A 12,278-nucleotide genomic window follows, 5' to 3' on the forward strand; every position below is an offset into this window, starting at 1 on the left:
CCAGGGCACTGTCCATTCGCCCGTATGGTGTGCCCGGGTGGCTTCACATAGGGTGAAACTCTGGGTTTTGCTTGTTTCGTACTTCTCAAAGATGTGTTTTCTTTTGGCGAATAGAGAATATGGAGCCATGCTACCCAGGGTTCAATCTTTTGTTTAGAAATAAACACTTATGCTTGCCTTCTCCTGTGAGGGTGTAGAAATGCCACGTCCTCGTCTGTAAAATAGAGGCTACACCTTTCTCGTAGTCTGTTGGGGAGCAGATGGATTACTGACACACACAGACTTCTAAGACCAGCGTCTGGCACACCGTAAACCTTATGTAAGTGCTATTGTTACAATTAATGCTATTCATTTGTTAACAACACAGAACGCCAGGTTTAGCTGGAGGAGCCCAGCCGCAGCTCGATGGCCTCACGTGGTTGGAGCTCGAGCTGCAGGTGTGTGGAAGGGCCCCTGCATGTGTCCGACTGGAGACCGCTTCCCCTACTGCTGGTGAGGTCCTACAGTGAGGAATGCAGGCGCCTGCTGATGGGGGTGAACGTTCAGACAAATTGGGTGTGTCTGCGCGGGCTTCCCCCTGACCGTGGTAGGGGCGTCGTGAGACAGGAGGCCGGTAAACCTGTCCTGTCGGCAGCGTTAACTGGACGTGTGGATGGGAAACAGGAAGGCTGCCCGAGCCCTCACAGGTTGTTAATTCCAAACAGTGTAGACTAGACACTGGAACTCTGGTGTGGGCAAATCTTCGGTACCTAGCCTAGTGTGGGGTGTAGACGAGCCCGTGATGGGAGCCTGTGGCCGCCATCCACCTGCTTGTACTGGGACTCCCGACTGCAGAGTTTTCATCCAAGGGGCCGTGACTAACTCGATATCAGACTGTGATTGGAAATGCCGTCCCGACCTAAGGACATACAATAATCTTGAGTCTGAAATACCCACGATGTCTCCGGTAACGTCTGAGCAACACTCCCACGGAGAGGTCAGTGCCTGAAGAGCTCCATAATGCAACGGAAGTGTTTGCGCGGGACCACGCAGCGGGGGAGTGCGGAGAGCTGGCGTGCTCACAAGCAGGTCGGCACTCTCCTAGAAACGACTGCTGAGTGGTGGCTGGGGGGTCGTTTAATGGGTGTGAGAAAGTTCTGCAGATGGTTGCACCACAGTGCGAACAGACCGAGTGCTGCCCAACTGTATGCTTACAAGCGGTTCAGATGGTAAAATTCGTGTTTGGAGTTTTACCACAATTAAAAGAGCAAAAGATCTGTATGGGTGTTTCTCCGAAGACGATATACAGATGGTCGATGATACACGGAAAGACGCCCACCACGATGCGTCAGGAGAGAAATACAGATGAACTCCCGCGAGCTGCCACTTCATCACTAGGCGGCTGTAGTGAGTAACAGTAACGAGGGTCCAGGCTTGGAGCCCCGGGAGCCTTTTCACTGCTGCGGGGAAGGCAAGATGGCACAGCCTCTTTGGAAAACAGTTTGATGGTTAAACCGCGTGTTCCCGCAATTCCACTCGTGCGCATACACTGAGGAGAACCGAAAACGTATGTCCGCAGATAGACGCGTGCACAAATGCTCCCTGCTGCATTGTTCATAAATACTCATTATTCATTAATAAATATTCATAAATGTTCGTAGACGGCAGAAACACACCAAAGGCCATCAACCGGCAAACATGCACAAAATGTGGTCCGCGTACACCGTGCCGTTACCCACAGCAGAGGGACTGACACACTGGCGCTCGACACAGCGTAGATCCTTGGAAAGACTCTTGTATCGACCCACATGGAGGTGGGTCAGTAGCTTGTCCGTAAGGCGGTCATCGATCCGTCCTCTGTGTAATGAGTGTGCCTCTCAACACCGGCCTCTGAATGGGCTCCTTGGCACACCTGACGCTGGGTCTCGCTGGCCTGCCGCGGCCTCGTCCTCGTCCTCGTGAAGGAGCTCCTGTCCTCAGGCCCCGCCGGCGGGCAGGGGACACGTGCAGCTGAAAAGCAGGGGCGAGAAGGCGGCGGACAGGGGACTGGGCTCTCAGTCAGTTCCCAGTTAACAAGCTCCAGAATGGGGGGGCATCAAAGACAACGCAAATGCTACCACTCTTTTCTGGTCCTGAGAGTGAATGCAGGTGGTTTTTTTTTTTTTTTTTTTTAAGATTTTTATTGATTAATTGGAGAGAGAGAGCTCGAGCAGGAGGGGTGGAGGGAGAGGGAGGGAGAACCTCCAGCCCAGTCCGCACTGAGCGCAGAGCTCGACACAGGGCTTGATCTCACGACCCAGAGATCACGACCCGATCATGACACCAAGAGTCAGACGCCCAACCGGCTGAGCGGCCCAGGCCCCGCGTGCAGGAGGTCTGATTGTGGGTGCATTGTTTGCAGATCGCAGAAGCGTGTCTCAGATGAGCTTCGTTGTGCGTGGCACTTGGTGACGTGGAGGCTTCTCTCCATAGCTGGGAGGTGGCAGGTGCCAGGGCACGTTGGCCTGTGGGGAGTGGCGGCGTTTGGCGCGTGTCCTTATGGGAGGCCCTGGCTTCTTCTCCCGTCACCCCCTTCTCGCCAGGGCCCCCGTGCGCTCACTCACTGGTTTTCCGTCCTCACCTGGGCTCAGGAAGGGTGTTTGAGTTGAAGCGATTTTGCGCTTTGCTACCCCTGGCCTCGTCTTTGTAAACAGAAGTGGAATTTTGTGTGGGGAGGGGGAGGCTGTCCTTCTTAGGTGGGGTCTGCACGGCATTAGCATTTGCTGCAGACATCAGAGGCGTAAAACACCACCCATTTTCGTCAGCTTACAAGTCCAATAGCTGGTTGGGCCAACGCAGTGGCCTTTGCTGGGCTGTCGCATGTACTGTGGCCAGTGGGCGGCGGGGAGCTGGGCGCGTGGTCCTTGTCCCCCCGCATGCACCCCTGGCCTCGTTCTCATGGGGATTTGGGGATTCCAAGCAGGTGCAGCTCTGTTCTGATCTCTGCTCGGGTCACATTCGCTATCTTTCCACCCATGGTTCTGCCCGAAGTCCTGTGGGGGAGGCCGCCTGAGGACGTGAGCATGAGGAGGCAAATTATCAGCCCTGTTTGCGAGCTGTCCGCCAGGGTTCAGAGACGAAAGCCACCGCTGATATGGCTTGAAGCACAAATTGTTAGTACGATAAGGAGAAAGCAATCCCTCATGTGACCACGTCTGTGTGGTGCAGCTCTGTCCTTTCTCAGGTATGTCCACGTTAGAAATACGTCCCAGTGCCAACGAGGGTCCCACTGACAAACTGCTTCCGGAAGCTTTTCTGAGCCAGACGTTCCACTTATAATTCAGAAGAAGCTGAAATTCTGTCATCGCCTTGAAGAATGGTCAGTCCTGGGCAATTATCCTATCATGGGGATTTTTCCCCCCGGAGAAGCTGTGTGAACATTCTTTTGAACCCAAGTAGATCTTTACGGTCACAGACAGTTTTCTGCGGTAACTGTGTTGATTCTCACTGCTGGGATTTCATTCCTCGGGTTTCTGATGTGTGAGTTCCCTGGGGTGTGTCCTGCTTGTGTGCGTGAGTGGACAGACTCCACCCCGCCGGGTGTCCAGGAACAGCGGGAGAAAACGTTTCCCAGCACCAACGAGAAAAGTGAAACAGCCGTGCTGCGCCTGACAGGGCACCTCTGGGGGTCCGCATGGCCTCCCCTGCCCCTCGCTGTGGGATTTAGTGCCCGCCTCCCGCTCTGCCTCCCCTGCCCTCAGAGGCCCAGCCCGCGGTCTGTGACTTCAGGTCCTACCTTTACCTCCAGTTGTCGCCCTTCCTTCTGCTCTTCACAGGTGCACGTTGGCTTGGTCGTCGTTGGGAATATTTATTTGTTGAAATGAATTAAATATTAATGTAAAACATGCTCGTAGTCAAAAGTGCTAAACATAACTGAAAGTCTCACAGCAACAATAATGGAAATGAATTCTAATTTTTCTTTTTCTTTTTTTTTTTTTAAAGATTTTATTTATTTATTCGGCAGAGATAGAGACAGCCAGCGAGAGAGGGAACACAAGCAGGGGGAGTGGGAGAGGAAGAAACGGGCTCATAGCGGAAGAGCCTGATGTGGGGCTCGATCCCATAACGCCAGGATCACGCCCTGAGCCGAAGGCAGATGCTTAACCGCTGTGCCACCCAGGCGCCCCATGAATTCTAATTTTGAACAAAAAACCCCCCATGCTCTGATCCCTGGAACAAGAGCCACCTTCAGAAATGTGCTTCACAATTGGGATTTAAAACTGCCCCCAGGCAGGGAACAGCCCCTCCTGTTGCTAACAGAAACAGCAAGTTTATCTTCCCCCAAGACACTATTTCTGGCGTCTTCTGCTTGTCCCAGGCCGACAGGCCTCTCTCTGCACAGATAGGGTGGCCAGCCCTGGTCCACAGCCCGGGGTGTGGGTCGAGGTCCAGGCCTCCGTGTCCCCGTGTGTGCATGTGTGTTTGTGAGTGTGTTTGTGTGTGTGTGTGTGTGTGTTCTGGGGGTAGGGAGCCCTGTCCCGAGGTCTCAGGTGCATGTGGGCGCTCTGGTTCCCGTGCCTGGGTTGTGCATTTCTGGTCCCCGCCAGCAGGGGGTGCAGGTGCTTCAAGAAAGTGGGTGCGCGGCATCCTGGGGCCAAGGGGAAGGCCTGTCACTCACAGTTACACGATGCTGTATGTCAGTTCTATCTCAATAGAATTGGAAAGAAAGGAAAGGAGTGCTCTACTGATAGGCTTATGGTGGTTACTTGCACAACGCTACCGCTATCCCAACTAACCAACTAACCAACCAGCCAACCACCCAGCATTCTGACCACGACAGTCTGCCAGGCACTTGCTAAGCGTCTGCAAGCCGTCATGGAGTGACAGTGTCCTCCAAGCGTGGGGAACCGAATGCATGGATGGGGACCTCGTGGTTCCAGTGAGGACTGTGCCCCACTGCCCAACATGGCGCCTGGGGCAGTCCTTGCCCAGGACCAAGCTTCTCCGTGGGGGCCACACTGTTTCCACCATGGGTTGGGCATCAGTGACTGTTCCTGGGAGCTCGGGCTCCTCGCGGCTCACTCTCCACTCAGGCTGTTCTGATTCCTGCCATTTTATTAAGAAAATGTTCAGACATACAGAGACATTGGGGGCACCTGGGTGACTCAGTCAGTTGAGCGTCCGACTCTTGGTTTCAGCTCAGGTTGTGATCTCAGGGTTGTGAGATCGAGTCCTGCATAAGGCTCTGCGCTCAGTGGAGTCTGCCTCTTCCTCTCCCTCTGCTCCTCCTTCCACTCGTGCGCTCTCTCTCTCTCAAATAAATAAATAAACAAAATCTAAAAAAACCCCAAACCATACACAGATGTTGAGAGTGGACACCCAGACACCTGCCCCTGGATTCTACAAAAATGTTGACCATGTGTGTGTGTGTTGGGGGTGGGGGTGGGGTTTGCATATCTGGCCACCCATCTTTGTCTTGATCTATTTCATTTTGTTATCAACTAAACTTCATACTTTATTTGGATTCTTAAATCTCAATGGTGGTGAAGTACACGTAGCTTGAATTTACCGTGTTAATCACTTCTGAGCATACGGCTCAGTGGTGTTGAGGTCATTCACTTTTTGGTGAATTCATCACCACCCAGAACTTTTTTCTCCTTCCTACCCCGAAACTGTATGCCCGTGGAGCAACTGCCAGCTCGGACCACCATTCTGCTCTCTTCCTCTATGACCTTGACAGCTCCAGGTGCCTCGTCTGGGTGGAAATTCAGGATTTCTCCCTCTGTGGCTGGCTTCTTCCGGTTAGTATCATGTCCAGCATCCACGTTGTGATGTGTGTCCAAACTTCCTTCCTTTCTAAGGCTGGATAATTTTCTCTGGCGTAAGTGGGCCTGGTTTCATCTGTCAATGCGCAGACCTCGGAGCGCGGAGGACACATCTCCCTTCTTTACACCCCTGTGTTTGGTTCTGTGTTATGGCCACAATGGGAACCCGTACAATGACCGACCGTGACATGTTGAAATTAACCTCAGAAAGGACCCGAAAGGGCCTTTTAGTGTCTTGCTGATGGGGCCAAGTTGTGACCTTTACATTAAAAAAAATAGAAACCGCGTGAAAATCCCGCAGGTTGGGGACATCTAGTTACAGGGCTGCAAATGGGGTGGCGTGGATACAGAATTCTGTCTCTGACCTCACCGGGGTTCACATGCCTCTGTCCACATCTCCCCAGTTCCCGACCTCATGAGGACTCCCATCCAGATGCGAGATCCTGCAGACACTCGGACTCTGTGGGTCACAGGCACGTGCCTGTGCTCTGCTATCGCTTTATTATTGGTAACCTTCCAAATGGCCCACGATGTCTCCCCACCTTGTCTTTCAGATCTTAACTAGAGCGTGCAAGTGAGCAAGGGAAGCCTGTGTCTGTCCAGACCACAGGGTCCTCCTTGAATGGGGAGACGACACATTTCCACACCCCCTCTGCAGAAATTGGTGGACATGGTGCCCAGGACATCACACAAGGAAGCGGTTGGGTTTGGACCCGTCCGTCTGCCCAGCTGGGCTGTGGGGCAGGTGCTGCTGGACCTCACGTCCTGTGCTGGGGTCACCCTAGGGAAATGGGCCTCCAGCTTTGGACTTAGACGCCCTGCTCTGGAGTACTCTGTATATCAGGTGTGTGTGTATAACATCCACTGGGGACCATGCATACTGGTTTCCTGGCTCCCGGGGGAAACCGGGAAGGAAGCTGAGATTGGAGATTGACCCCCAGGTCTCATATGTGTGGACACTGCCGGCTCCTCTGGCCACCCTGTGTCCTGCAGAACACCATCAAGTCATGGGATTTCTCTGGTGACTGTTAGGAGTTAGCTGGACAGTCAGATAGTCAGGGCCAGGGTCCCCAACAAGGAAATATGGAGTCAGGACGGCTAAGATTAAACAGCACTGACGTCCTGTTCTGCAACTTAGACAGGAACACACTGACATTCTGCTTTGCAGCCTTTGCAGAAACGACTTTTGCAAAATGTCCTAAAATAAGACAGTTAGCCACAAAAGAATTTGTCAGTTTCACGGGCAAGGAGCAGTTAAGACCTAAGCCCAGATGTCAGCAAACAAAACAAAACAAAAAAAGCCCATCGGCACGTGGATGTGAATCTAATAGGCAGACGGATATGTGACCAAAGCCCTGACTGGCACGACTCAGCACACCCTGATTGCTTCAGATAGTTCCGCAAAAGAGCTCCTAAAAACCCCTAAACTTAGAAACTCCGTGGGCAACCCCAGAAGCCCCTCTCCTTCTCTGGGAGCTCTCTACTCTTGCTCCGTAAACTTTGCCCAGCTGCCCACCTCTCTTCATCTGGTCCACCTCTTCATTCTTCGAAGCAGCGTGACCAAGAACCACGGCCAATTTTAACGCAGGCCACGTTGTATGTTATACAATGGCCGTTGCCACCACCTCTTTCTCTAATTCGTATGAACCTAGAAGGCCCTTCACCCATCGATGGGAGGAGCGGGCGCCACCCTCGGCCCCGTGCAATCACAGTCGCTGAGGGGCCGTATCGGAGAGGGAGGGGGTGTCGTTGTTGGGGAGTCCGTCGCAAGCTGATGAGTCTTCTGCAAGGGATGCTATACGCCACGGGACAGGGCGTGCTGGCCGTCAGCCATGCGGCAGTGCTGTTAAGAAAAGTAGCTGTCCCCCCAAGCATGGGGTTGTGTCCCGCCGTGAGTCTCGGGGTCCTGGCAAGGCCAGCACTGGCGGGGGCACTGGGGTTTCAGGCAGGCTGCGCGTGCGCCCTCGCCAGGACGGTGTGCCTTCTCAGCACAGACTTGCTCACGCGGCGTGGTCTGAATCTGGGCCGGGTCTGAGCTTTAGCAGCAGGATGGGCTTGCCTGGAGGCTGGCGGGGGACAGGGCCGCGATGCCCGCGAGACTGTGGACACATGCGTGGCCCCGCGGAGGGCTGTCTGCGCTCCGGTCATGCAATCAGGCAGAGAAGGGAGTGCGAGGCCAGGAAACGAATAAACAAGTACAGGGGCGCCTGTTTATGTAGTGCTGACCCCCCAATCTGACCTCAGGAGCTGGGAGCCCGCGTCCCCTCATACTCAGCTCATTCAGTGGCAGCTACAACACAGCGCTTGGGCTGTGGGAGAGACACAGGTGGACACCTGGAGCCCGGGACCGCTCTGAGCAGCAGAGTGTGGATGACGGTGCCCTGAGTAGTTTGGCACCTGGGGGGGCTCTTTCCTTGGCTCCGTGACTCCCCAGCATGGGGAGACACACGGGGAGACTCAGCTCTGACAGTCGTTCTGGGGCCAGAAGGAGAAAGCCATGATGAAAATGACCAATGGGCATCTTGGCTGAGCCCGTGGCCTGGCACGGGGTCTAATGTCCCCTCGGTGCAGGGTCTTGCTGGTCTGTCTAGGCTCTGCAGGGGCGGCGGGAGTCCAACCTCCCTTCCTAGGGAGACACCAACGCCCTCTGCCTGTGTCAGCCTGACAGTCACTGATAAAGAGCCCAAGATGACCACCTTGGGGACACCTTCTATTCATGTGGTTCTGGGAAGCAGAAAGTGCAGCGAGTTCTCAGGCTCGGGGCGCACGTGCTGGGGGGACGTAGGGACACATTCCACCTGCCTCTCTCACATGTCCTTCGGCTGATGGGGGAGTGGCTGGGGAAGAAACACACACAGAGAAATGCAAAAGGTACAGAGCCAACCAACCCAATAAGGACAAGCGAGGCCCTCGAGTCAGGGGCCTCCCTGCCAAAGGGAAAGGGGGTCTTCCAGCCTCGCTCGGAGGCACTGAGCTCAGGGAAGAGAATGGTTAGAGCCGCATGCACTTGGCTTTCTTGTGGTCAGAGCCAGAACGGAAGAATAAGATTTCACAATCAGGAGCTCGTTCCGTAAGCGGGAAAATAGCACAGGTGTGCGCGTGCGCACACACACACACACACACACACACTATTGTTTTAGACAATTGTGAAAATTCTCAGAGGTCCCTCTCCCAGCAGGGGGCCCGAAACTCCAGGCTAGGGACTCCCAGGGCTTGCCGAGGGCAGGAAAGCAGCATGCAGGAAGGAAACCACCTCCTCACACCCCCGCAGCCGACACCTGACTTTTCCTGGGTTTCCTCCAGCGTTTGTACTTCCAAGGCCGTCCGCGTAGACGCTCCTCACGGGCTCTTTCCCAGAGCTGCGGATGCTCCCTGCGGGGCGCGCTTTGCTGCGGGCGCTCAGGCTGCTCCCACCTGCTCCCGCCTGCGGACGCTGTGGCGGCATCTCGCACACGCGCTTCTGTGCCTTCTCCACTTGGTTTCCCTTGCGTATATTCCCAGAAGTGGAATTATTAGGTCAGGGGACTTCAGGAATTGTTTGTGTTCTTGGTACAGTGTTTAATTCTGATTTTCAGACCTGTTCCCATCTACGATTTTGGCGGCAGCAGAGGGAGGGGCGGGCCTCGTGTCACATCCTCGCTACCGCGGGGCCTCGGCACCTGCTGTATTTACAGAGCGCCTGTCTGATCACCGACGGGTCATTTCACAGACGCGCCTTTGCACATTTGCATGTCCTCTGTCCTCAAGCGTCTGCCCCTTGATGTTCGATGTATGTTACTTTTCCAGTGTTTTGGGGGCGTCACAGACACACGGCGCTGGGTAAGTTGAAGGCAGACAGGAGGACGGCGGCTTGTGGGACTGTCATCACCATTAAGTGTAGTGGACACCACCATCTCACAGAGCTACAGACACGGGTTTGTGTTTGTGATGAGAACTTTTAGAATCTTAGCAAGTTTCAGATAAACCCTAGGGCAGTGTGCGCTGGTCACCATCCCGCGCGGCCCACCCCGGGACTGACATCTGAAGGACAGCTTCTCCGCCTTCCTCGTCCGGCCCCCACAGCCCTTGTTGGTTTTCAGTCAGGTTTTTCTCGCCTGATTTGTAGGCTCTTGTATTCTGGCTGTCAGCTGATATCCTATGTGATTAATCACCCCCCGCTCGTTGCATATTTAATTTTGTTTATGGGACTCTCTGACTCAGTTCTGCGGATTTTTGCTGTTCCAATGCGTAGGAAGCCCCCACCCTCAAGCAAAGGGAAGGTGAATGCTCACCTACATTTCTCCTAATACTATTTTAACTTCAGTTTCATATTTAACTTTTTAACCCATCCAACATTTAGTTTGATATGTACCATGAAGTCAGCCTCCAAACTGATCTTCGTCCCAGTGAGATTGATAATTCGGCTGGCAGCACTTTGACCAATCTGTTACATTTTTGGTTTTTGACTTTTAAACTGTATCAAGTTCTGGCCTACAGAGCGCTGTGTCGCATCTCCTGGGACTGTGGGTGTGACGTGTCGTGCTCCTGCAACTAGGTTGTGTTATATGGCAGAGTTGGCCTCAAGATAGGGAGATGGGCTGGTGGGCTCAGCTGATCACACAGACCCTTCCTGGCTGGGCTGGCCTGGGAGAAGTCAGGGTGTGGACGGGGAGGTGGGGCAGCCACGGGAGGGTCTGCACACGTGTTCCCCGGGGGCAGTTGGGGACCTTCCCTCTGTGCCCACTGCTCCCTGAGCAGGATAACGGTCACTCTAACAGAGATGACAGTAATGTATGTTCTGGAAGCTTCACTCACCCAGAGAGGTCTCAACCGGCACCCACTAGCCATGTTACCATTTACACGTAAATTCATTAAAATGAGATAAATTGGAAAAATCCAGTTCCCCAGGTGCTCAGGAGCTCCTATGGGCGGCACGGACATAGAACAATCCTACAATCTCAGAGACTTCTGTTGGACAGCGATGCTCCCTGGCCTCTGATTTGGGCACTTGCCTTATAGGCCATCCCTCCGGAGCTGGAGATACCCAGGAGGCAACAGCTGCTGTCCACGTGTCCTGTTGTGGGGTGGCGGGAGGCACCTCGGATTGCTTCTCTGGTTCCCTTTCCAGGTTATGTGGAGCTGTTCTCTGGGCCGGGCTAGGCTGGTTTAAAAGGAAAGGGGGTTATTACAGAATGTGAGGTAGGTCACCCAGAGTCCTTGGGAAGGTCGCAGAGCCCAGCCGGGCAGCCACACAGCCAGGGCAACCTACCCAGAGCCTCACTGACCGTCCACTGCTGTGTCCTCTGCACCATCATCACCGCCTGCCCTCCCCCTGGCCTCACACCGCCAGCCCATGCGCGTGTCTGCCGTGGACATCTGCGGGGGCCAAGCCAGCCACGTGCCTGCCTTCCAGCAGCGAGGGAGGCTGAGCAGTGTGTGTCAAAGAAAGGAAGACTCGTGTCTGGGGAACTTTGGAGCTGCATGGAGATGGGCAGCTGTCCTCTACTGTGTTCTCTGCTAGCGCCAGGATCGTCCCCGTTTGCCCCCGCGTGCCTGTCAACAGACAGGAGGTTTTGTTGAGAGTTGCAGCCCGAACTTGATGCGGTGCTAGCCCTGAGCTGTTGACATGGGCCAAGTTTCTGGTCATAAAGAAGGAAGAGAAGTTCTGTTCACACATTTAGGGACTGGAAGATCTCTGGAAGCCCATAAGAGATTTACTTGTGTAAAAGCTGGCACAGGCATCCGAAAGAGCATGTGGGAGGGCAGCGTGGGGTACGGGTTTGCTCAGGGCCCTGGGGACAGACATCCGTGTTGGGGACCGCTCTTTGTTGGAAAATTCCCTGTGTTAACACAAATGACACTGGTCAAAACGGGCGAGGGGGAAAGGGACAGCCAGAGACGCCTGGGGTGGCACTTAGCGTGAAAGCCGGGGCTCCTGGGCCAGGGGCCACCTCTGCCTGTTTGTGGAGGGAAAGGTTACCTGAGTATACCCAGGCTGACCTCCACGGGACAGGGTGACCTTCAAGAGCTGAGCGGAATAGAAAGCGAACACAGAATCCCATCATCACATTCTCACTTCCCAGGAAGACTTCAACAAGTTTGCTTCAAAATGCCAAATGCGGGGCGCCTGGGTGGCTCAGTTGGGTAAGCGTCTGCCTTTGGCTCAGGTCACGATCCCAGAGTCCTGGGATTGAGCCCCGCTTTGGGCTCCTTGTTCAGTGTGGAGCCTGCTTCTCCCTTTCCCTCTGCTATTTCCCCTGCTTGGGCTCTCCCTCTCTCCTGTCAAATAAATAAATGAAATCTTAAAAAAAAAAAGAAAAGAAAAGCCAAATCAAACAGTGAGGTTCTTTTTGTGTTTTGTTTTGTTTTTTGTTTTTGGTGGTTATTTCTTTGCTTTGGCTGTAGTGCTTGAATTCCTCGGGGCTAAAACATGGAAAACTTTTGTTTAAAACTCTGAAGATACATCAGTAGGTCTTATGTTTTACAGGAAAAAAAAGTACTGCAGTGAAATGTCAG

The sequence above is a fragment of the Ursus americanus genome, chromosome 34, assembly GCF_024610735.1.
Source record: "Ursus americanus isolate L20-20 chromosome 34, mUrsAme1.1.p, whole genome shotgun sequence".
NCBI lineage: Eukaryota > Metazoa > Chordata > Mammalia > Carnivora > Ursidae > Ursus > Ursus americanus.